The sequence below is a fragment of the Symphalangus syndactylus genome, chromosome 9 (genome assembly GCF_028878055.3).
Source record: "Symphalangus syndactylus isolate Jambi chromosome 9, NHGRI_mSymSyn1-v2.1_pri, whole genome shotgun sequence".
Classification (NCBI taxonomy): domain Eukaryota; kingdom Metazoa; phylum Chordata; class Mammalia; order Primates; family Hylobatidae; genus Symphalangus; species Symphalangus syndactylus.
The window spans coordinates 109,818,317-109,843,039 of record NC_072431.2 but is presented as its reverse complement, the minus strand read 5'-3'; the positions used below and the strand labels follow the sequence as shown (position 1 = coordinate 109,843,039).

General features: G+C 42.9%; 2 long non-coding RNA genes and 1 pseudogene across 2 annotated transcripts; 1 reads left to right on the top strand and 2 right to left on the bottom strand.

Annotated features, from left to right (window-relative positions):
• The first annotated feature begins 8,027 nt into the window (after positions 1–8,027).
• LOC129490759 (pre-mRNA-splicing factor SYF2-like) lies at positions 8,028–8,606 on the top strand (annotated as a pseudogene).
• A 2,116-nt stretch (positions 8,607–10,722) lies between these two features.
• Positions 10,723–14,723, bottom strand: LOC129490607 (uncharacterized). Its single transcript, XR_008660301.2, has 3 exons — positions 14,394–14,723; positions 12,106–12,280; positions 10,723–10,945 (listed from the first exon to the last, which is right to left on the bottom strand). It is a non-coding gene; the product is annotated as an uncharacterized lncRNA (long non-coding RNA).
• Positions 14,724–18,996: 4,273 nt separating this feature from the next.
• LOC134731460 (uncharacterized) lies at positions 18,997–24,723 on the bottom strand. Its single transcript, XR_010113740.1, has 2 exons — positions 23,789–24,723; positions 18,997–23,699 (listed from the first exon to the last, which is right to left on the bottom strand). It is a non-coding gene; the product is annotated as an uncharacterized lncRNA (long non-coding RNA).

The window sequence follows — 24,723 nt, the reverse complement described above, 5'->3', positions numbered from 1 at the left end:
GAGGATTGAAGGTGGGCCCATTGTAGGTGCTGGGATGAAACAGAGTTTGGGGCTGGAGGAGCAGTGGGGAACCTTTAGCCTGTATTTAAACCAGAAAGTGAAAGTGGGCATTAGAGATTCTACTGACTAAAACAAAGAGAGACTCCAGTGCAAAATAATCACCAGAAGTCAGGACAGTAGCTACCAGGGCCTCACTGTGCAGATGTGAGATTCCAGGAGAGATGGTTCCATCCCCCAAGATTTTGGAATTTGGGAGCTGCTGAGGATGTGCAGCTGCTCTGGTTTGTCTTTGGTGCTCCACAGTGGTTGGGAGCGTATGTTGTCCTGTATGCCAGCAAGTGACTCTAAAATAGTTACAGAAAAATTTATGTATATACCCCTCCAGCAAAGACTGGGAGGCTCATTGGGTGCAATCATTTAATGAAACTTCTGTCCAGTCTTTGGCTAAGCTAGCCAAGCAGACACTTCAGTGGCCACACACAACAAAAAAAATACAAAATTTACAGAATTAGTAAAGTCACTACACAAGCAAACAACAACGGCAAATAGCAACAACAAAGCTTGGAGGGAGGGGGGAATCTGATTTCCAGAAATGCCACATTATACTTGTCACACCTCTGAGCCCATATCCCCTGTGACCTGCAAGTACACATCCAGATGGCCGGTTCTTGCCTCAACTGATGACATTCCACCATAAAAGAAATGAAAATGGCCTGTTCCTGCCCTAACTGATGACATTATCTTGTGAAATTCCTTCTCCTGGCTCATCCTGGCTCAAAAGCTCCCCTACTGAGCACCTTGTGACCCCCACTCCTGCCTGCCAGAGAACAACCCCCCTTTGACTGTAATTTTCCTTTACCTACCCAAATCTTATAAAACGGCCCCACCCCTATCTCCCTTGGCTGACTCTCTTTTCGGACTCAGCCCACCTGCACCCAGGTGAAATAAACAGCCTTGTTGCTCACATAAAGCCTGTTTGGTGGTCTCTTTGCACAGACATGCAGGAAATTTGGTGCTGTGACTCGGATCAGAGCACCTCCCTTGGGAGATCAATCCCCTGTCCTCCTGCTCTTTGCTCCATGAAAAAGATCCACCTACGACCTTGGGTCCTCAGACCCACCAGCCCAAGGAACATCTCACCAATTTTAAATCGGGTAAGCGGCCTCTTCTTATTCTCTTCTCCAACCTCTCTCACTATCCCTCAACCACTTTCTCCTTTCAATCTTGGTGCCACCCTTCAATCTCTCCCTCTCTTAATTTCAATTCCTTTCATTTTCTGGTAGAGACAAAGGAGACACATTTTATCCATGGACCCAAAACTCCGGCGCCAGTCACAGACTAAGGAAGGCAGCCTTCCCTTGGTGTTTAATCATTGCAGGGACGCCTCTCTGATTTTTCACCCACGTTTCAGAGGTGTCTGACCACGCGAGGGTGCCTGCCTTGGTCCTTCACCCTTAGCAGCAAGTACTGCTTTTCTAGGGGGCAAGAACCCCCCAACCCCTTCTCCCCATGTCTCTACCCCTTCTCTGCTTTTCTGGGGGGCAAGAACCCCCCCAACCCCTTCTCTCTGTGTCTCTACCCCTTCTCTGCTTTTCTGGGGGCAAGAACCCCCGATCCCTTATTTCTGTGCCCTGAACTCTTATCTCTGTGCCCCATCCCTTATTTCTGTGCCCTGACCCCTTATCTCTGCACCCTGATCCCTTATTTCCATGCCCCGACCTCTTATCTCTGCGCCCCAATCCCTTATTTCCATGGCCCGACCTCTTATCTCTGTGCCCCGATCCCTTATTTCCACACCCCACCTCTTATCTCTGCATCCTGATCCCTTATTTCCACACCCCAATCCCTTATTTCCACACCCCGACCTCTTATCTCTGTGCCCCAACCACTTATTTCTGCACCCTGACCCCTTTCCCACTTTTCTGGAAGGTAAGAACCCCCAAACCCCTTCCCTCCATGTCTCTACTCTTTTCTCTGGGCTTGCTTCCTTCACTGTGGGCAACCTTCCACCCTCCATTCCTCCTTCTTCTCCCTTAGCCTGTGTTCTTAAGAACTTAAGACCTCTTCAAATCTCACCTGACCTAAAATCTAAGCATCTTATTTTCTTCTGCAATGTTGCTTGACCCCAATACAAACTCGACAGTAGTTCCAAATAGCCAGAAAATGGCACTTTTAATTTTTCCATCCTACAAGATCTAAATAATTCTTGTCGTAAATTAGGCAAATGGTCTGAGGTGCCTGATGTCCAGGCATTCTTTTACACATAGGTCCCTCCCTAGTCTCTGTTCCCAATGCAACTAGTCCCAAATCTTCCTTCTTTCCCTCCCACCTGTCCCCTCAGTCCCAACCCCAAGCGTAGCTGAGTCTTTCTAATCTTCCTTTTCTACAGACCCATCTGACCTCTCCCCTCCTCGCCAGGCTGAGCCAGGCCCCAATTCTTCCTCAGCATCTGCTCCCCCACCCTATAATCCTTTTATCACCTCCCCTCCTCACACCCAGTCCAGCTTACAGTTTCATTCCATGACTAGCCTTGCCCCACCTGCCCAGCAATTTCCTCTTAAAAAGGTGGCTGGAGCTAAAGGCATAGTCAAGGTTAATGCTCCTTTTTCTTTATCCGACCTCTCCCAAAATCCGTTAGCATTTAGGCTCTTTTTCATCAAATATAAAAACCCAGCCCAGTTCATGGCTTGTTTGGCAGCAACCCTGAGATGCTTTACAGCCCTAGACCCTGAAAGGTCAGAAGGCCATCTTACTCTCAATATGCATTTTATTTTATTACCCAATCTGCTCCTGACATTAAATAAAACTCCAAAAATTAAATTCCAGCCCTCAAACCCCACAACTGGACTTAATTAACCTCGCCTTCAAGGTGTACAATAATAGAGTAGAGGCAGCCAAGTAGCAACATATTTCTGAGTTGCAATTCCTTGCCTCCACTGTGAGACAAACCCCAGCCACATCTCCAGCACAAAAGAACTTCCAAACACCTAAACCGCAGTGGCCAGGCGTTCCTCCAGGCATGCCTCCCCCAGGAGCTTGCTACAAGTGCCAGAAATCTGGCCACCAGGCCAAGGAATGCCTACAGCCCACGTTTCCTCCTAAGCCATGTCCCATCTGTGCAGAACCCCACTGAAAATCGGACTGTTCAACTCACCTGGCAACCAGTCCCAGAGCCCCTAGAACTCTGGCCCAAGGCTCTCTGACTGACTCCTTCCCAGATCTTCTTGGCTTAGCAGCTGAAGACTGACACTGCCCAATCACCTGAGAAGCCTACAGGACCATCACAGATGCTCTAGGTAACTCTCACAGTGGAAGGTACGTCCATCCCCTTCTTAATCAATACAGAGGCTACCCACTCCACATTACCTTCTTTTCAAGGGCCTGTTTCCCTTGCCTCCATAACTGTTGTGGGTATTGATGTCCAGGCTTCTAAACCTCTTAAAACTCCCCAACGCTGGTGCCAACTTAGACAATACTCTTTTAAGCACTCCTTTTTATTTATCCCCACCTGCCCAGTTCCCTTATTAGGCCGAGACACTTTAACTAAATTATCTGCTTCCCTGACTGTTCCTAGGCTACAGCCACACCTCATTGTCACCTTTTCCCCCAGTTCAAAGCCTCCTTCACATTCTTCCCTTGTATCTCCCCACCTTAACCCACAAGTATAAGACACTTCTACTCCCTCCTTAGTGACTGATCATCCACCCTTTACCATCTTATTAAAACCTAATCACTCTTACCCCACTCAATGCCAATATCCCATCCCACAGCACACTTTAAAAGGATTAAAGCCTGTTATCACTCACCTGTTACAGCATGGCCTTTTAAAGCCTATAAACTCTCCTTACAATTCCCCCATCTTACCTGTCCAAAAACCAGACAAGCCTTACAGGTTAGTTCAGGATCTGCGCCTTATCAACCAAATTGTTTTGCCTATCCACCCCGTAGTGCCAAACCCATATACTCTCCTATCCTCAATACCTCCCTCTACAACCCATTATTCTGTTGTAGATCTCAGACATGCTTTCTTTACTATTCCTTTGCACCCTTCATCCCAGCCTCTCTTTGCTTTCACTTGGACTGACCCTGACACCCATCAGGCTCAGCAAATTACCGGGCTGCTGCCACAAAGCTTCACAGACAGCCCCCATTACTTCAGTCAAGCCCAAATTTCTTCCTCATCTGTTACCTATCTCAGCATAATTCTCATAAAAACACACATGCTCTCCCTGCCGATCATGTCCAGCTGATCTCTCAAACCCCAACACCTTCTACAAAACAACTCCTTTCCTTCATAGGCATAGTTAGATACTTTTGACTTTAGATACCTGGTTTTGCCATCCTAACAAAACAATTATAATAAACTCACAAAAAGAAACCTAGCTGATCCCATAGATCCTAAATCCTTTTCCCACTCCTCTTTCCATTCCTTGAAGACAGCTTTAGAGACTGCCCCCACCCTAGCTCTCCCTGACTCATCCCAACCCTTTTCATTACCCACAGCTGAAGTGCAGGGCTGTGCAGTCAGAATTCTTATACAAGGACCAGGATCATGTGCTGTAGCCTTTTTGTCCAAACAACTTGACCTTACTGTTTTAGGCTGGCCATCATGTCTCCGTGCAGTGGCTACTGCTGCCCTAATACTTTAGAGGCCCTTAAGATAACAAACTATTCTCAACTCACTCTCTACAGTTCTCATACCTTCCAAAATCTATTTTCTTCCTCACATCTGACACATATACCTTCTGCTCCCTGGCTCCTTCAGCTGTACTCACTCTTTGTTAAGTCTCCCACAATTACCATTGTTCCTGGCCCGGACTTCAGTCCGGCCTCCCACATTATTCCTGATACCACACCTGACTCCTATGATGGTATCTCTCTAATCCATCTGACATTCACCCCATTTCCCCATATTTCCTTCTTTCCTGTTCCTCACCTGATCACACTTGGTTTATTGATGGCAGTTCCACCAGGCCTAATGGCCACACACCAGCAAAGGCAGGCTATGCTATAGTACAAGCCACTAGCCCGCCTCTTAGAACCTCTCATTTCCCTTCCATCGTGGAAATCTATCCTCAAGGAAATAACTTCTCAGTGTTCCATCTACTATTCCACTACTCCTCAAGGATTATTCAGGTCCCCTCCCTTCTCTACACATCAAGCTCGGAGATTTGCCGCCACCCAGGACTAGCAAATTGGCTTTACTCAACATGCCCTGAGTCAGAAAACAAAAATACCTCTTAGTCTAAGTAGACACTTTCACTGGATACGTAAAGGCCTTTCTTACAAGGTCTGAGAAGGCCACCGCTGTCATTTCTTCCCTTCTGTCAGACATAATTCCTCGGTTTGGCCTTCCCACCTCTATATAGTCTGACAGCAGACTGGCCTTTATTAGTCAAATCAGCCAAGCATTTTTTCAGGCTCTTAGTATTCAGTGAAACCTTTATATCCCTTACAGTACTCAGTCTTCAGGAAAGGTAGAATGGACTAATGGTCTTTTAAAACCTCACCAAGCTCAGCCACCAACTTAAAAAGGACTGGACAATACTTTTACCACTCTCCCTTCTCAAAATTCAGGCCTGTCCTCAGAATACTACAGGGTACAGCCCATTTGAGCTCTTGTATAGACGCTCCTTTTTATTAAGCCCCAGTCTCATTCCAGACACCAGACCAACTTGGACTGTGCTCCAAAAAACTTGTCATCCCTACTATCTTCTGTCTAGTCATACTCCTATTCACCGTTCTCAACTACTCATATATGCCCTGCTCGTTTACACTGCCAGTTTACGCTGTTTCTCCAAGCCATCACAGCTGATATTGGTGCTATCCCCAAACTGCCACTCTTAACTCTTAAAGTAAATAAATAATCTTTGCTGGTAGGACTATGCTGAATCTCCTTAGGCACTCTCTAATTAGATGTCCTAAGTCCTCCCAATTCTTAGACCTTTAATACCTGTTTTTCTCCTTCTCTTATTCTGTTTAGTTTTTCAATTCATACAAAACCGTATCCAGGCCATCACCAATAATTCTAAATGTTTCTTCTAACAATCCCACAATATCACCCCTTACCACAAAATCTTCAGCTTAATCTCTCCCACTCTAGGTTCCCATGCCACCCCAATCCCGCTTGAAGCAGCCCTGAGAAACATTGCCCATTATCTCTCCATACCACCCCCCAAAATTTTTGCCATCCCAACACTTTACCACTATTTCGTTTTATTTTTCTTATCAATATAAGAAGACAGGAATGTCAGGCCTCTGAGCCCAAGCTAAGCCATCATATCCCCTGTGACCTGCATGTACACATCCAGATGGCCGGTTCCTGCCTCAACTGATGACATTCCACCACAAAAGAAATGAAAATGGCCTGTTCCTGCCCTAACTGATGACATTATCTTGTGAAATTCCTTCTCCTGGCTCATCCTGGCTCAAAAGCTCCCCTACTGAGCACCTTGTGACCCCCACTCCTGCCAGCCAGAGAACAACCCCCCTTTGACTGTAATTTTCCTTTACCTACCCAAATCTTATAAAACGGCCCCACCCCTATCTCCCTTGGCTGACTCTCTTTTCAGACTCAGCCCACCTGCACCCAGGTGAAATAAACAGCATTGTTGCTCAAACAAAGCCTGTTTGGTGGTCTCTTCACATGAAAATACTGTTTTAAATGTCCAGTTTTCAACAACTATAAAACATGCAAAGAAAAAAAGAGAATGGCCTATATATACACACATGAGGGGAAAAAAGCAATCAACAAAAAGTGACTCTGGGGAAGCCTAAACATTAGATTTACTAAAAAGACTATAAGTCAGCTTTAAAAAAAAAAATTTATAGAGGCAAGGTCTCACTATGTTGCCCAGGTTGTTCTCAAACTCCTGGCTTCAAGCAATCCCCCCACCTCAGGGTCCCAAAGTGCTAGGATTACAGGTGTGAGCCACTGTGCCTAGTTAAATCTACTATTTAAAATATGTTAAAAAAAAAAAAAAAAAACGAAGAAAAACTTTGTCTAGGCCAAGCAGTGGCTCACTCTGTAATCCTGGTGCTTTGGGAGGCTGAGGCAGGTGAATTGCTTGAGGCCAGGATTTCAAGACCAGCCTGGGTGACATGGCAAGACCCCATCTCTACAAATAGAATGAAATAATTAGCAGGGAATGGTGGTACCTGCCTGTGGTCCCAGCTACACAGGAGTCTAAGATGGGAAGATGGCTTGAGCCCAGGAGGTTGAGGCTGCAATGAGCCATGAGCCATGTTCACACCACTGTGCTCCAGCCTGGATGACAAAGAGAGAACCTGTTGCCAAAAAAAAAAAAAAGACTGAAAAACTTAAGAGAAGTGTGGAAATAATGGCTCACTCAATAGAACTTATCAATAAGGAGGTAGAAATTATTTTTTTAATAACCAAATAGAAACCCTGGGGTTGAAAAGTATAATAACTGAAATGAAAAATTTGATAGGAGCTCAAGAGCAGAGTTGAGAAGGCAGAACAAAAATCAGTGAACTCGAAGGTTCACTGATTATCCAATTTGAGAAACTGAAATTATCCAATATGAGAAACAGAAAGAAAAAAGAATGATGAAAAATGAACAAAACCTAAAAACCTATAGAACACCCTCAAGTATAAGAACATAAAAATAAATAACAATAACCTGAGAAAGAGAAGGGAAAGAGAAGGCATAAACATTTGAAGAAATAATGTTTGAAAACGTCCCAAATTAGATTAATCTACACACCCAAAAAGCTCAATGAGCTCCAAGCAGGATAAACAGCAAGAGATCCACACCTAAACACAACATAATCAAACTGTCAAAGACAAAGACAAAAATAGCATCTTGAAAGAAGCAAGAGAAAAATGACTTGTCACATACAAGGGATCCTCAATAAGATTAACAGCTGATTTGTCATCAGGAGCCATTTAGAAGGCAGGGGATGGGCATACTAAGAGTACAAGAGAAAAAAGTCTATGCCCAGCAAAACTGTGTATCAAAATGGGGAGTTGGGGGGAAGAGTATGGAGAAAAACACTGCCATAGGATGGCTGAGAAGGTATCAGTGTTCAGCATGGAGAAGGAGGCTCTTGCAGCAGCTGAGGAGCTGGCCACTCAGAAGCGTGAACTAAGACTGCACAAATTCTGGGAGCTGCACCTGAAGCAGACTGAAGCTTGAAAATTAAATCGCCAAGAAGTTGTGGAGGATGATAAAGGACTTAAAACTACCTGCAAACTGGGAAGCTAAAAAGGCTCGTTTCAAATGGGAATTGCAGGAAGAAGGAGAAAAAAAAAGAATGTTCAGACAAAGACTATGAGAAAAGATACAGAAAGATGGGAGAGGAAAAAGAAGAGGAAAAACTCCAATCTGGGATTTTTACATTATGCCACTTCCCAGTTACACCAGTATCATTTGTTGACCAAGCAGATCAAACCTGACATAGAAATATATTAAAAACTAAGAGAAAAATATGGAGAGGAGTTCTACACAACATCCAACAGCCTTCTTCATGGAACATATGTGCCTTCCACAGAGAAAATTGATAGGACAGAAAAGCAAATTGAAAAATGAGATGAATATAGCTGGAGACACCCTTAGGATGATGATGCAGATATCAACTACTAAACATTTAAAGAATTAACAACAATCCTTCTTAAACTCTCCCAAAAAAATGAAGCAGAGAAAAACTTTCTAACTAATTCTATGAGGTTAGCATCACCCTGATACCAAAAGCAGATAAAGACATCATTAGAAAAGAAAATTACAGACCAATATCCTTTATAAATATAGATGATAAACTCCTCAATAAAATATTAGCAGGTTGAACTCAACAGCAAATTAAAAGGATCATTCACCATAACCAAGTGGAATTTATTCCAAGAATGCAGGGGTGATTAAACATAAGAAAATCAATCCATGTAACACATCATATTAATAGAATGAAGAGGAAAAACCAAATGATCATTTCAGTTGACACAGAAAAAGTATTTAACAAAATCTAACCTTTTAATGATAAAAATTAAGAAAACTAGGAATAAAGAGACCATTTCCCAACATGATATAAAGTATTTATGAGAAAGCCACAGCTAGCAGGATATCAATGATGAAATAGTGAAAGTTTTCCTCCTAATATCAGGAACAAGAAAAGGATGCCCTGCTATTCCATATTGTAATGGAAGTTCTAACCAGAGCTATTCAACAAGAACAAGTAATAGAAGGCATCAGCTGAGAATGGTGGCTCATGCCTGTCATCCCAGCACTTTGAGAGGCCAAGGTGGGAGGATTACTTGAAGCCAGGAGTTCAAAACCAGCCAAGGCAAACTTTTCCTGAGGGAAAGTTTGGAACTTCTTAGAGATTGATGAAGTGGTTGTGATCAAAATGTTCATAGAAATACAGACAGTAAAGTCCACGCTGACGTCTCAGATACAAATTAAGAACTTATTAGGAACTGGACCAAACCTTGTTAGTATAAACAAAGAACTGGCTGCATTGTCTCCATGCTCTAGGACTCTGTAGAAGGTCAAACTTAAGAGTAAAGACCTAGGGCATCTGGTGGAAGAAATTTCTAAGCAGCAAAGCCTTCAAGAAGTGGCATGGCTGATTTTACCAGCCTACAATCAGTTCCAGCAGGAAAAGAATCACCTATGAACCCAAAATATCTGAGACAGGTCTCAAACAATTTAGAAAGTTTAATTTGCCAAGGTTAAGGACACACCCATGACACAGCCTCAAGAGGTCCTGATGACATGTGCCCAAGGTGGTTGGGGTACAGCTTGGTTTTATACATTTTAGGGGGACATGAGGCATAAATTAATACGTGTAAGATGTATATTGGTTCAGTTAGGAAAGGTGGGACAACTCAAAGGTGGGATGGGGGTGGGGGTGGGCTTCCAGGTTATAGGTAGATAAAAGACAAAAGGTTGCATTCTTTTGAGTCCTTGATCAGCCTTTCACTGAATACACAATTTAGTCTGAGCCAGGCGTGGTAGCTCACACCTGTAATCCCAGCACATTGGGAGGCTGAGGTGGGTGGATCACTCGAGGTCTTTCAGGACCTCTCACTCTCAGGAGTTTGAGACCAGCCTTGGCCAACATACAGAAACTCCTATGCTAAAAATACAAAAATTAGCCGGGCATGATGGCGTGTGCCTGTAGTCCCAGCTATATAGAAGGCTGAGGCAGGAGAATCACTTGAATCTGGGAGGCAAGGATTGCAGTGAGCTGAGATTGCACCACTGCACTCCAGCCTGGGTGACAGGGTGAGACTCTGACTCAAAAAAAAAAAAAAAGAAAAGAAAAGTTTAGTCTGTCTCAGTGTATCTGCATTTTTACATAAACAATAGGGCACAGGAGGCAATCGGATATGCAATTGTCTCAGGTGAGCAGAGGGATGACTTCCTGTCCCACATCTGTGAAAATAAGCTATCAGTTTACATTGCCAGGGTGAAATTCAACAGAACTGTTTTCGGGTAAAGATCTTGAGGCCCACAAGAAATTTCCTTGTGGGCAAATTGTGAGGGAGATTTTTTTTTTTTTTATCTTTGTAGCTGTCTTATTTAGGAATAAAATCGCATGCAGTTTTGCCTGACATAGTTCCCAGCTTGACTTTTCCCTTGGCTTAGTGATTTGGGAATCCGAGATTTATTTTCCTTTCACATTTTTTCTGTTTCTTTTTAAAATCTTTCAGAAAGAGCATTTTAGAAGAAAATGAGTCTCCAGTCTCAGGTTTTTCTGATCACTTATAGCTAGGATGATTTATTCTAGACAGGTAGGTCTCACATTATTAGAAAAGCTCATTTTTAGCAGGTTGTAAAGTATCATGTTCTACGAAGAGAAAATAGGGAAAGAAAGAAAGAAAACAACAAACAAATGAAAAGATAGAGCCATTTTTCTCTGAAGTTCATACATCAGTAGGCTGGCATATAGGTTGCTGTTATTTTCTTCTGAAGTTTAAGTTGTGTAGCTTCAGTTCACAGGGTTTTAAGAAAGCACAGCATAATTTTTAGTGATTTCAAATCACAAAAAATGGAAAAAAAGGAAGGAAAGAAGAAAAAAATTGAAAATATTATTTTGAATACCTGTACCCCCCCAAAATTTTTAAATTCGTCCAAACTAGAAAATAATAAAAATTGAAAAATATTAGGCAAGACTAGAATCTAATAACAGGTGCACTATATTTCACTTTGAAAAATAATTTTTCTCTCTCCAGTCCCCATTTTCACTAAACACAAATCACAGGACAAATTTATGCATAAAATAAGTGTTAGTCTTATTACATTTGGCCTGTGTATTTGCATGAAGTCAGCAAGAATAATTATGTGCTGGCTGGGCACAGTGGCTCACACCTGTAATCCCAGCACTTTGGGAGGCTGAAACAGGTGGCTCACTTGAGGCCAGAAGTTCAAGACCAGCCTGGGCAACAGGGAGAAACCCCATCTCCACTAAAAATACAAAAACTAGCCAGGCATGGTGGCACATGCCTGTAGTCCAACTATTCAGGAGGCTGAGGCATGAGAATCACTTGAATCTCAGAGGCAGAGGTTGCAGTGAGCCCAGATCATGCCACTGTACTCCAGCCTGGGCAACAGAGCAAGATTCTGCCTCAAAAAAGAAAAAATTATTTGCCATATAGGCTCTTTAAAAAAAAAAAAACTGGCTTTGCTGGAACTTTATTCCATAAGAAATTTCAGATTAGACTTCAATGCCTCGAGTCTAGCCTGTGCCTGCAGATACCTGTATTCACTGGGTGAATTCTGAAGTTAATTTGAGTCTCCTTGGCCTATCAGAAAGTGACACTTTTTTTTTTTTTTGAGACAAGGTCTCACTCTGCCACCCAGGCTGGAGTGCAATGGTGCAATATTGGCTCACTGCAACCTCTGCCACGCAGGTTCAAGTGATTCTCATGCCTCAGCCTCCCAAATAGCTGGAATTAAATGCACATGCCACCATGCCCAGCTCATTTTTTTATGTTTAGTAGAGATGGGGTTTTGCTCTGTTGGCCTGTTGGCCAACTGGTCTCAAACTTCTGACCTTAAGTGATCCACCCACCTTGGCCTCCCAAAGTGCTGGGATTACAGGCATGAGGAACCACACCTGGCCCAGAAACTGACATGCTTTACTTACCACAGGCCAGGAAACTCTACAGGAACTGTGTGGACAAGGCATGAGGCCAGCTTTCCCAAGGGGATTTTATGACTCTGTAAGTCAACTTTGATTCCTTAAAGCAGTTGATTTATATCTGAAAGTATGCCATTCCAATCAAAGCCTTGGTAAAATAACCAGTGTCTTCAATTGTATCCTGTTACAAAAGAAAACAGATGCTTACTGAACTTATGCAAATAACTAGACTGCCATAAATTAAGTATACTTACAAATAGTTTTCAAATTCTGGAGAAATCAGGTAGAGGAATATGCTTCAGATTTTGCTCACGGGAATTTAGTTTACCCAATTGTTAAAAGCTGTAAATCACTCAAAGAAAAAGGGTTTTCTGGACTCAGAAACAAAAGAATTACCAATGTTTCAAACAAAGTCATAAAAAGATTATTTCAGTTTTCCATTCATTTAGTCCGTGTAATTAACTCCAGTTCTGCTCAATGCTTATGAACACATTAACTGTCTACGGGAGTCTTAGATGTTTCTCCTCTATTCTAGTGTCACAATCTCCCAAGTTATTAGAAACCTGCATTCAAAAGCACCTGTCAGAGTCATATAGCTATTTATAAAATCACCTTTTGAAAAGGATAAAAGTAGGCTGGGTGCAGTGGCTCATGTCTATAATCCCAGCACTTTGGAAAGCTGAGGTGGGTGGATCACTTGAGGTCAGGAGTTTGAGATTACCCTGGCCAACATGGCAAAACCCTGTCTTTACTAAAAATACAAAAATTAGCTGGGCATGGTGGCATGCACCTGTAATCCCAGCTACTTGGGAGGCTGAGGTGGGAGAATCACTTGAATTCGGGAGGCGGAGGTTGCATTGAGCCAAGATTGCACCACTGCACTCCAGCCTGGGTGACAGAGTATGATTCTTTCTCAGAAAAAAAAAAAAGGATAAAAGTAAAACAACTGTGGTTGACAAAACTCTTAGAACAGTCATAGTTAGACATGATTGACAAGGAAATTTAGTTACTTCTGTGGCATACAACAATTTACATGATAAGCATAATTACTACTGACAACATATACTAAGACTCATCTGAGGCTGGGTGTGGTGGCTCAGGCCTGTAATCCCAGCACTTTGGGAGGCTGAGGTGGGTGGATCACGAGGTCAGGAGTTCAAGACCAGCCTGACCAACATAGTGAAACCCCATCTCTACTAAAAACACAAAAATTAGACAGGCGTGGTGGCACGTGCCTGTAATCCCAGCTACTCGGGAGGCTGGGGCAGAAGAATCACTTGAATCCAGGAGACAGAGGTTGCAGTGAGCCAAGATCATGCCACTGCACTCCAGCCTGGGCAACAGGATGAGACTCCATCTCAAAAAAAAAAAAAAAAAAAAAAAGACTAATCCCAATCACAGGAATCTGAAGAATGGTAAACACCATTTCATATTTGACAAAACTTCCTATATGATTTTATTATATCAAATAAGCCAAATGTGTCTTTTTTGCACTTCAGGGGACCTAATATCAAAAAAATTAATGAGAAGCAAAGTTAGAATTTGATTTTGGAAAGTTTGTCAAATATAACACTTGATATCACAAAATAGGATCATTGTAAAATATTATAAAATAATTCATTTTTTTAGCCAAAATGATAACTCAAAGATTTCAAAAAGGAAAAAAATGTTATTCTTTGAGAAAAGAGACTTACTTTCCTAAACAATAAGCCCTAATAAAGACAGCATAAGAACAACTAAATCTCTCAAAATTTTATAAACAGGCCTGGCATGGTGGCTCATGCCTGTAATTCCAACACTTTGGGATGCCAAGGCAGGTGGATCACTTGAGGTCAGGAGTTCGAGACCAGCCTGGCCAACATAGTGAAATCCTGTCTCCACTAAAAATACAAAAATTACCCTGGCGTGGTGGCGTGTGCCTGTAGTCCCAGCTACTTGGGAGGCTGAGGCAGAAGAATTGCTTGAACCCAGGAGGCAGAGGTTGCAGTGAGTTGAGATCATGCCACTGCACTCCAACCTGGGCAGCAGAGCAAGGCTCTATCTCAAAAAAAAAAAATTATAAACAAAATCTACTAAATTTTAGTCATCTTGACCATAAGATGTAATTTCCATAAACGTTTCTATAACCTGTATAACCTTTTATTAAGGAGTGTGCTAATGCTCTAAGAAAATGCTCAAAGACCAGCCATATGCTGGTTTTGCATCAGTGTGCCTTTGACATTAATGGTTAGGTTTATAGAGAACTGAACTAATTTAATCTCTCAACATCAGCCCTTACAATCTCATGCACCCACCTCTTCCACAATAGTCCCTGAGCCTTAGGAGGTCGAATACTTTTAACTTCTGGCCCTGTGTCTCATGAAAGCAGTTTATTTTGATTGGCATCTTCCACCAGGTCTGAAGATGAGGCTTTAACTGCTGTCAGTATTTAAGATTGAGAAGGACTTAGTGTCCTTTTTAGACTCAAGAGTCAAACCCTGTAACTGAATGGCACAAAAACTTGGAAAGCACATACAGAAAGTTACACAGATGCAATAACCTTAATTTAGAATGTTTTTTAATTTCAGTTTTTTCTAAGCAAACCAAAACTTTATAATAATGATATAGGAATTATTTCAATAAAACATAACATCTGTTTGTTAGGCCAGTTACCAAAAGGCAAAAGCAAAGACCTTCTGCAGTGCAATTTCTGTTCCCTATGGGAAATCCATTTAGATAATCTGCAAGTCAAAACTAATGAAAATAGTACTTGAATTAGACATAGGAAGAATGTTTCCTGGGTTGCAAGTAAAAATTTTCAGATTCATAGAACAATTTAAAGCCAAGAGCACAGGATACTATGTTAGAAGAAAACATTTCCTTTAGACCTTTAAGATAAAACATTTTTGGCATCAGGCCACAACAAATAATTAGAACCTGAGGGGGAAAAAACTTATAGGAGCTGAAAATGAGTTGAAGGAGAGTTATTATTTCAGTCATTTTAAAAGGGCAGAGAAAGCTGAAAACAGCAAAATGCAATAAAAGTTGAATTTTGGGCTAAAAAAAAATTAAAATCTCTTGTAATTTTATTAAGAGTAAATCAATACTTTAAGAAAAGTTTGCTGTTCTAACCAATTCTTTAGAATTCTTCTCTAGAAGAAGTATTATAAATAGTTTCCCTTTAATTACAGACAACTTGATACAAATCATTTACAACATGCTTGGACTTCCTGTTTTATCCTAGACATCCCTTTTTCTTAAATAACCAGTCATTTTATTTTGGGACAAAATTTTACCTCACGAGATTCTTTCTTACATAAAATTATTTTCCTTTTAACCTTTCTTGCCAAAAACAACTCTTTATATTTGTAACTTTCTTTACATTGCTCGTATTTACTACCTTTATTTTGTTTCATAAATAACTTTTAAATTACCTTGGAATTAGTCAAAAATTATTTTCCTTTAAATAAGAACACATTTCTTTTTTTAGAAAAATGTTTTCCTATAATTTTTTAAAAAGGAAATGACCCAGACATTTAATGAACATCTATTATTTAACTTAATATAACTTTAGATTTTAAATTATATAAGATTATTTATAAGCATTTATTCCATTACATTTACCTAATTAATTTTTAAAAATAGTTTACCCAGATTACTTACGAAAACTGTGATAGCTATCATTTGAAGTTATTTCCCTGATGGCCAGCCCAGTGGCTCATGCTTGTAATCCCAGCACTTTGGGAGGCTGAGGCGAGAGAATCGCTTGAGGCCAGGAGTTCGAGACCAGCCTGGCCAACATGGCAAAACACCACCTCTACTAAAAACACAAAAATGAGCTAGGCCATAGTGGTGCATGCCTGTAATCCCAGCTACTTGGGAGGCTGAGGCACAAGAATCACTTGAACCTGGGAGGCAGAGGTTGCAGGTTGCAGTGAGCTGTGATCATGCCACTGCACTCCAGCCTGGGTGACAGAGCGAGACTTTATCACAAACAAAGAAACAAACAAAAAGCAACAAAAATAAACTTATTTTCTTGTTAACTATTTGTTTTTGTTTTCCTTCGACTTTTAAGTTCTGAAGTACAAGTGCAGGATGTGCAGGTTTATTATATAGGTAAATGTGTGCCATGGTGGTTTGCTTCACAGATCAACCCATCGCCTTGGTATTAAGTCCGGCATCCATTAGCTATTCTTCCTGATGCTCTCCCTCCCACTGAGAAGCCCCAGTGTGTGTTGTTCCTCTCATGTGTCCATGTGTTTTCATCGTTCAGCTCCCACTTATAAGTGAGAACATGCAGTGCTTGGTTTTCTGTTCCTGCATTAGTTTGCTGAGGATAACAGCTTCCAGCTCCATCTATGTCCCTGCAAAGGACATGATCTCATTCCTTCTTATGGCTGCATAGTATTCCATGGTGTGTATGTACCATGTTTTCTTTATCCAGTCTATTATTTATGGGCATTTGGGTTGATTCCATGTCTTTGGTATTGAGAGTAGTGCTGCAATGAACATACACATCCACGTATCTTTATAACAGAATGATTTATATTCCTTTGGGTATATACCCAGTAATGGGATTGCTGGGTCAAATGGTATTTCTGCCTCTAGATCTTTGAGGAATTTCCACACTGTCTTCCACAATTTACACTCCCACCAACAGTGTAAAAGCGTTCCTTTTCCTCTGCAACCTCGACAGCATCTGTTGTTTCTGGACTTTTTAGTAATCGCCATTCTGACTGGCATGAGATGGTATCACACTGTGGGTTTTCTGGGGGTTTTGTTTGTTTTGAGGCAGAGTCTTGCTTTGTTGCCCAGGCTGGAGTGCAGTACACGATCTCGACTCACAGCAACCTCCACCTACTGGGTTCAAGCAATTCTTCTGCCTCAGCCTCCTGAGTAATTGGGATTTCAGGCATGCACTACCATGCCCAGCTAATTTTTGTATTTTTGGTAGAGATGAGGTTTCACCATGTTGGCCAGGCTGGTCCCGAATTCCTGACCTCCAGTGATCCACCCACATCGGCCCCCAAGGTACTGGGATTACAGGCATGAGACACTGCTCCTGGCCTCACTGTGGTTTTGATTTGCATTTCTTTAATGATCAGTGATGTTGACCTTTTTTTAATATGGTTAACCATTTTTATAATCTGTGAATTTCAGATTTTCCTAGGTAAGAAACTTAAGATTAGATAAATGGGATTTAGCTGTTTTCATTAACTAAACAATATTAAAGGCCTTATATATCAAATTTTATATAAACAATTCTCTTTTGGGCTACACTCATAGCTTTACAACCTTCATGCCAAATGTTGACATCTAGCAGAGATAAATATAAAACCACTTGACCAATAAATCTAAACAATAATGTATGTTGACAATTCTGAAGCCATTTCTAATTCTACTTCACCAGTATTTTTAAAACCAGCTTATTTATTAAAGATTTACTTAAGTCGAGGCTGGGTGTGGTGGCTCACGCCTGTAATCCCAACACTTTGGGAGGCCGACGCAGGCGGATTACAAGGTCAGGAGATCGAGACCATCCTGGCTAACACGGTGAAACCCCATCTCTACTAAAAATACAAAAAAAAAATTAGCCTGGTGTGGTGGTGGACCTCTGTAGTCCCAGCTACTCAGGAGGCTGAGGCAGAAGAATGGCGTAAGTAAACCCGGGAGGTGGAGCTTGCAGTAAGCCGAGATGGTGCCACTTCACTCCAGCCTGGGTGACAGAGTGAGACCCCGTCTCAAAAAAAAAAAAAAGATTTACTTAAGTCACTTGAACTTGAAAAAGCACTTGGTTTAAAGTCTCAATTTTTTCTAATAAAGTATTGATTTAAGTGCTTTTTTCTTTAAGCCAATTAAAGCTCTTTTATATATTTTTAGTAATGAAACATCATATACATGACACATAAATATGTACATGTATTAGACACGCAGGTAGAAGTAGATCTCATAGATTCATAAGACCTCTTTTTTCCTATTTTAGACTTCCAAATTCCTTTATTTTCTTTTTCTTTCTTTTGGCAGCAAATTAAGAATTTAATAATCACAGGGCTAGCCAAGTGGTAGTGAAATGGGAGGACTTTTCCCTTATCCCCCTTGCAGGGTGTGCAATGGGGGTGTGGCTGGCTTCTTCAGTGCCCCCATGCTCAAACCCCCAGGGGGAGCATGCCGACAGGCAGGCTGTGGGGAGCATGGGCTCCAACCCTATGGCAATGTCTAGGGTTGAGTGTTTACAGGTCCCAAAGCCCCAGTGGGCATGTGTTACAGTGTGCTCTTTCAGCTTAGCTGTCCGCAGGCTGACTTGTGTTAATCAGCTCAATTAGACCCTCAGCCTTATCACAAGGACAAAGGGCTTTCTGTATCCTCAGGGGTTCTTGCCCTAGTGTACCGGAACAACTGGATCACAGATGGTCTTTGTCACACGAGTCTGTCCGTGTGAAGAGACCACCAAATAGGCTTTGTGTGAGCAACAAGGCTGTTTATTTCACCTGGGTGCAGGCAGGCTGAGTCTGAAAAAGGAGTCAGCAAAGGGTGGTGGGATTATCATTAGTTCTTACAGGTTTGGGATAGGCGGTGGAGTCAGGAGCAATGTTTTTTGGGCAGGGGGTGGATCTCATAAAGTATATTCTCAAGGGTGGGGAGAATTACAAAGAACCTTCTTAAGGGTGGGGGAGATTACAAAGTACATTGATCAGTTAGGGTAGGGCAGAAACAAATCACAATGGTGGAATGTCATCAGTTAAGGCTATTTTAACATCTTTTGTGAATCTTTAATTGCTTCAGGCCATCTGGATGTATACATGCAGGTCACAGGGGATATGATGGCTTAGCTTGGGCTCAGAGGCCTGACATTCCTGTCTTCTTATATTAATAAGAAAAATAAGGCCGGGCGCGGTGGCTCAAGCCTGTAATCCCAGCACTTTGGGAGGCCGAGGCGGGTGGATCACGAGGTCAGGAGATCGAGACCATCCTGGCTAACACGGTGAAACCCCGTCTCTACTAAAAAATACAAAAAAATTAGCCGGGCGTGCTGGCGGGCGCCTGTGGTCCCAGCTACTCGGGAGGCTGAGGCAGGAGAATGGCGTGAACCCAGGAGGTGGAGGTTGCGGTGAGCCGAGATCGCGCCACCGCACTCCAGCCTGGGGGACAGAGAAAGACTCCGTCTCAAAAAAAAAAAAAAAAAAAAAAAGAAAAATAATATAAAATAGTGTTGAAGTGTTGAGGCAGCAAAAATTTGGGGGGACTGGTATGGAGAGATAATGGGTGATGTTTCTCAGGGCTGGTTTGAGCAGGATTAGGGGTGGCATGGGAACCTAGAGTAGGAGAGATTAAGCTAAAGGAAGATTTTGTGGTAAGGGGTGATATTGTGGGGTTGTTAAAAATAGCATTTGTCACATGGAATGACTGGTGATGGCCTGGATATGGTTTTGTATGAATTGAGAAACTAAATGGAAGACACAAGGTCCGAATTAAGAGAAGGAGAAAAACAGGTATTAAATGACTAAGAATTGGGAGGACCCTGGACATCCAATTAGAGAGTGCTCAAGGGGGTTCAGTGTAATTACTTGCTTGGTTGGTGAGTTTTGGGGCTCTATCCTTCAGAGAGTCCTCCTTTTTAAGTTGGAGGCTGAGCTTGGTGAGGTGTGTTTTTAAAAGACCATTAGTCTGTTGTACCTTTCCTGAAGATTGAGGATGGTAAGGGGTATGAAGGTTTCACTGAATACGAAGAGCCTGAGAAACTGCTTGGGTGATTTGACTACTAAAGGCTGGTCCATTATCAGCCTATATAGAGGTGGGAAGGCCAAACCGAGGAATTGTCTGACAGAAGGGAAGAAATGACCATGGTGGCCTTCTCAGACCCTGTGGGAAAGGCCTCTACCAATCCAGTGAAAGTGTCTACCTAGACCAAGAAGTATTTTAGTTTTCTGACTTGGGGCATGTGAGTAAATTTGCCAGTCCTTGGCAGGGGCAAATCCCCGAGCTTGATGTGTAGAGAAGGGAGGGGGCCTGAACAATCCCTGAGGAGGAGTAGAATAGCAGATAGAACACTGAGAAGTGATTTCCTTGAGGATAGATTTTCACAATGGAAAGGAAATGAGAGGTTCTAAGAGGTGGGCTAGCAGTTTGTAACCTACATGGAAGAGGCTATGAAATGATGACAGAATACAATGGGCCTGTGAGGCTGGAAGGAGATATTTTCCTTGGTCTAAGAACCATTTGCCTTGTGTGGGAAGAGATTGATAGGTGGAAGTTTCAGTGGGGGAGTAGGTGGGAGTGACCAATGAGAAGGAGAAAAACTGGCCATGAGGGACAGAAGTTGGGACGCTAGCTGCTTTTTAAGCTACCTTATCAGCATAAGTGTTGCCCTGAGTGATGGGATCTGACGCCTTTTGATGGTCCTTGCAGTGAATGACTCCAGCTTCCTTTGGAAGTAAAGTGGCCTTGAGAAGAGTTTTTATTAAAGAGGCATTAATGATGGAGGACCCTTGCATAGTGAGGAAACCTCTTTCAGCCCATGTAACAGCATGGTGGTGCAGGATATGGAAGGCATATTTAGAGTCAGTATAAATATTGACACGTAGTCCCTTTGCAAGGGGGAGGGCTTGAGTTAAGGCAATGAGTTTGACTTGCTGAGAGGTAGTGGAAGGGGGCAGAAAGTATATGCATCAGGTATGAGGAAGAAAATAGATTTTGGAAGTTATGAGAACTGTAGAGAGTGAGTTGAGAATAGTTGGTGATTTTGAGGGCCTCTAAAAGTATTAAGGCAGCGGCAGCTGCCGCACACAGACATGAGGGCTAGGCTAAAACAGTTAAGGTCAAGTTGTTTGGATAAAAAGGCCACAGGGCATGGTCCCAGTCCTTGTGTAAGAATTTTGACCGCACAGCCCTGCACTTTGGCTGTGTGTAATGAAAAAGGCTGGGATGAGTTAGGGAGAGCTAGTGTGGGAGCAGTTTTAGGGCTGTTTTTTAAGAAGTGGAAAGGGGAGTGGGGAAAGGATTTAGGATTTATGGGGTCAGCTAGGTTTATCTAGAACAGAATGGGTTGTGGAGGGAGGTATTGAGAATAGGAGAGTCTATGGGTTTGGCACCACGGGGTGGGTAGGCAAGACAATTTGCTTGATAAGGCACAGATCCTGAACTAACCTGTAAGACTTGTTCGGTTTTTGGACAGGTAAAATGGGGGAATTTTAAGGAGAGCTTACAGGCTTTAAAAGGCCATACTGTAACAGGCGAGTGATAACAGGCTTTAATGCTTTGAAAGCCTGCTATGGGATGGGATACTGGTGTTGAGTGGGGTAAGGGTGATTGGGTTTTAATGGGTTGGGAAGGGGTACATCATTCATCGCCAACGAGGGAGTAGAGGTGTCCTATACTTGTGGATTAAGGTGGGGAGATACAAAGAGAGGATGTGAAGGAGGCTTTGAACTGTGGGAAAAGGCAGCAAAGAGGTGTGGCTGTAGCCCAGGAATAGTCAGGGAAGCAGATAATTTAGTTAAAATGTCTCGACATAATAAGGGAGCTGGGAAGGTGGGGATAACTAAAAAGGAGTGCATTAAAGAATGTTGTCCAAGTTGGCACCAGAGTTGGGGAGTTTTAAGAGGTTTAGCAGCCTGGCCATCAATACCCACAATGGTTATGGAATCAAGGGAAACAGGCCCCTGAAAAGAAGGTAATGTGAAGTGGGTAGCCTCCGTATTGATTAAGAAAGGGACGGACTTACCTTCCACTGTAAGAGTTACCCAAAGCATCTGTGAAGGTCCAGGAGGCTTCCGAGGTGATCGGGCAACGTCAGTCTTCAGCCGCTAAGCCGAGAAGATCTGGGAAGGAGTCAGTCAGAGCCTTGGGCCAGTCAGACAGTCCAATTTCCAGTGGGGTCCCGCAGAGATGGGACATGGCTTGGGAGGAATCCCGGGCTGTGGGCATTCCTTGGCCTAGTGGCCAGATTTCCGGCACTTGAAGCGAGATCCTGGGGGAGGAAGTCCTGAAGGAATGGCTGACTGCTGTGGCTTAGGCATTTTGAAGTTCTTGTGTGCTGGAGATATGGCTGGGGTTTCTCTCACAGCAGAGGCAAGTAACTGCAACTCTTTATTATTGTACACCTTGAAAGTGAGGTTAATTAGGTCCTGTTGTGGGGTTTGAGGGCTGGAATATAATTTTTGGAGGTTTTTCTAATGTCGGGAGTGGACTGGGTAATAAAATGCATATTGAGAATAAGACAGCCTTCCAGCCCCTCTGGGTCTAGGGCGGTAAAGCATCTAAAGGTTGCTGCTAAGTGGGCCATGAAATGGGCTGGGTTTTCATCTTTACCTTGGGTAGTTTTTTAAGTTTGTCATAATTAAAAGCTTTGTAAGCTCCCTTTTAAAGCCCTTCAACTAAGCAGGAAATCATGTAATCTCACCTAGCTATACCTGGGGAATCTGCCTGATAGTTCCAATGGGGATCTTCTCAGGAAACTGCTCTAATGCCTTCATGGAGGTCTGGCTCATGAAGTCGGCGGTTATCAGTGTGAGATTGGGCTAGAGAAAAAACTCTTTCCCATTCATCTGGGGAGAAGGTAGAAGTTAGGATGACATTTAAGTCACTCCAGGTTAAATTGTAGGACAGTTAGATATCAGAATTCCTGTATATATTTAGTAGGGTCTGATGAGAAAGAGCCTAAACACTGGCTGATTTGGGAAAAGTCTGATAGAGAAAAAGGCACATGTACCCAGACTATGCCTTCAGCTCCAGCCACTTCTCTAAGAGGAAATTGTTGGGCAGGTGGGGGAGAGCTAGTCACAGAAGGAAACTGTAAACCAGACTGGGTGTGAGGAGAGGAAGTGATAAAAGGATTATAGGGTGGGGGAGCAGCGGCTGAGGAAGAACTGGGACCTGGCTCAGCCTGGCGAGGAGCAGCGTGGGGAGGAGGGGAGAGGTCAGATGGATCTGTAGAAAAGAAGGATTCAAAGAACTCAGAGCTTGGGGTGGAGACTGAAGGAACAGACAGGAGAGAAAGAAGAAGGATTTGGGATGAGTCACATTGGGAGCAGAGACTAGGGAGGGACCAATGTGTAGAAGATTGCCTGGACGTCAGGCACCTCAGACCATTTGCCTATTTTTCAACAAAAATTATCTAGATCTTGTAGGATAGACATATCAAAAGTGCCATTCTCTGGCCACTTGGAACTACTGTTGAGTTTGTATTGCGGCCAAGCAGTATTGCAGAAGAAAATAAGGCATTAAGTTTTAGGTCAGGTGTGAGTTGAAGAGGTTTTAAGTTCTTGAGAACACAGGCTAAGGGAGAAGAAGGGGGAATGGAGGGTGGAAGGTTGCCCATAGTGAAGGAGGTGAGTTTAAAGAGAAAGGTAGAGACATGGAGAAGGAGGGTGGGGAGCAGCCCTGGGCTGCATGTGGGTGAGCAGCCAAAGCAGGCATTCCCACAATTAACTTGCCACCAAGGGAATGTGGGTGAATGACCAAGGCAGGTGTCCCTGCAGTGATCAGACACCAATGGAGTGTGGGTGAATAATCAGGCAGGCGTCCCCACAGTGATTAAACACCAAGGGAAGGCTGTCTTCCTGAGTCCATGACTGGCACCGGAGTTTTGGGTCCATGGATGAAATGTGCCTCCTTTGTCTCTACTAGAGAGGAAAAAGAACTGGAATTAGAAAGACAGGGAGATTGAAGGGTAGCGACAGAGGCTGGATAAGAGAGTGAAAAGACCACTTACTCGATTTGAAATTGGTGAGATGTTCCTTGGGCTGGTTGGTCTGAGGACCCGGGTTGTAGGTGGATCTCTTCATGGAGTGAGGGTGAGGACAGGGGACTGGTCTCCCGAAGAAGTCCCTCTGATCCCGGTCTTCGGCACCAAATGTCTGTCACGTCCACGTGAAGAGACCACCAAACAGGCTTCGTGTGAGCAGCAAGGCTGTTTATTTCACCTGGGTGCAGGCGGGCTGAGTCCAAAAAGAGAGTCAGCGAAGGGTGGTGGGATTATCATTAGTTCTTACAGGCTTTGGGATAGGCAGTGGAGTTAGGAGCAATGTTTTGCGGGCAGGGAGTGGATCTCACAAAGTACATTCTCAAGGATAGGGAGAATTACAAAGAACCTTCTTAAGGGTGGGGGAGATTACAAAGAATCTTCTTAAGCGTGGGGGAGATTACAAAGTACATTGATCAGTTAGGGTAGGGCAGAAACAAATCACAATGGTGGAATGCCATCAGTTAAGGCTATTTTCGCTTCTTTTGTGGATCTTCAAGTGCTTCAGGCCATCTGGATGTATACGTGCAAGTCACAGGGGATATGATGGCTTAGCTTGGGCTCAGAGGCCTGACAATTATTATGAGGCTAGACCATGTGATGCTTTTACAGTGCACTTTTTTTTTAACAAAGACATTTCTCTAAGTGTCTAAACCAAACCCTTCCTTGATTTAAACACCCAAGAGTAACCTCTGTTGTAATAACTATTTTAGTCAAAAAAAATCAGGTTAACACAATACAAAAGCAAGCAGTTTAAGATCTGAGATGAACTTCTCTGTTTACACTCTTGGGGTTCCATAAGGAAAAACAGAGATTTCTTCCCAAAAGGGAGTCTGGCACCTTCTCTGTTTTCTTTAAGGAATCTCAGGCTGTTGGAAACTATTTTAGGTTCCTCATGAAGCAGA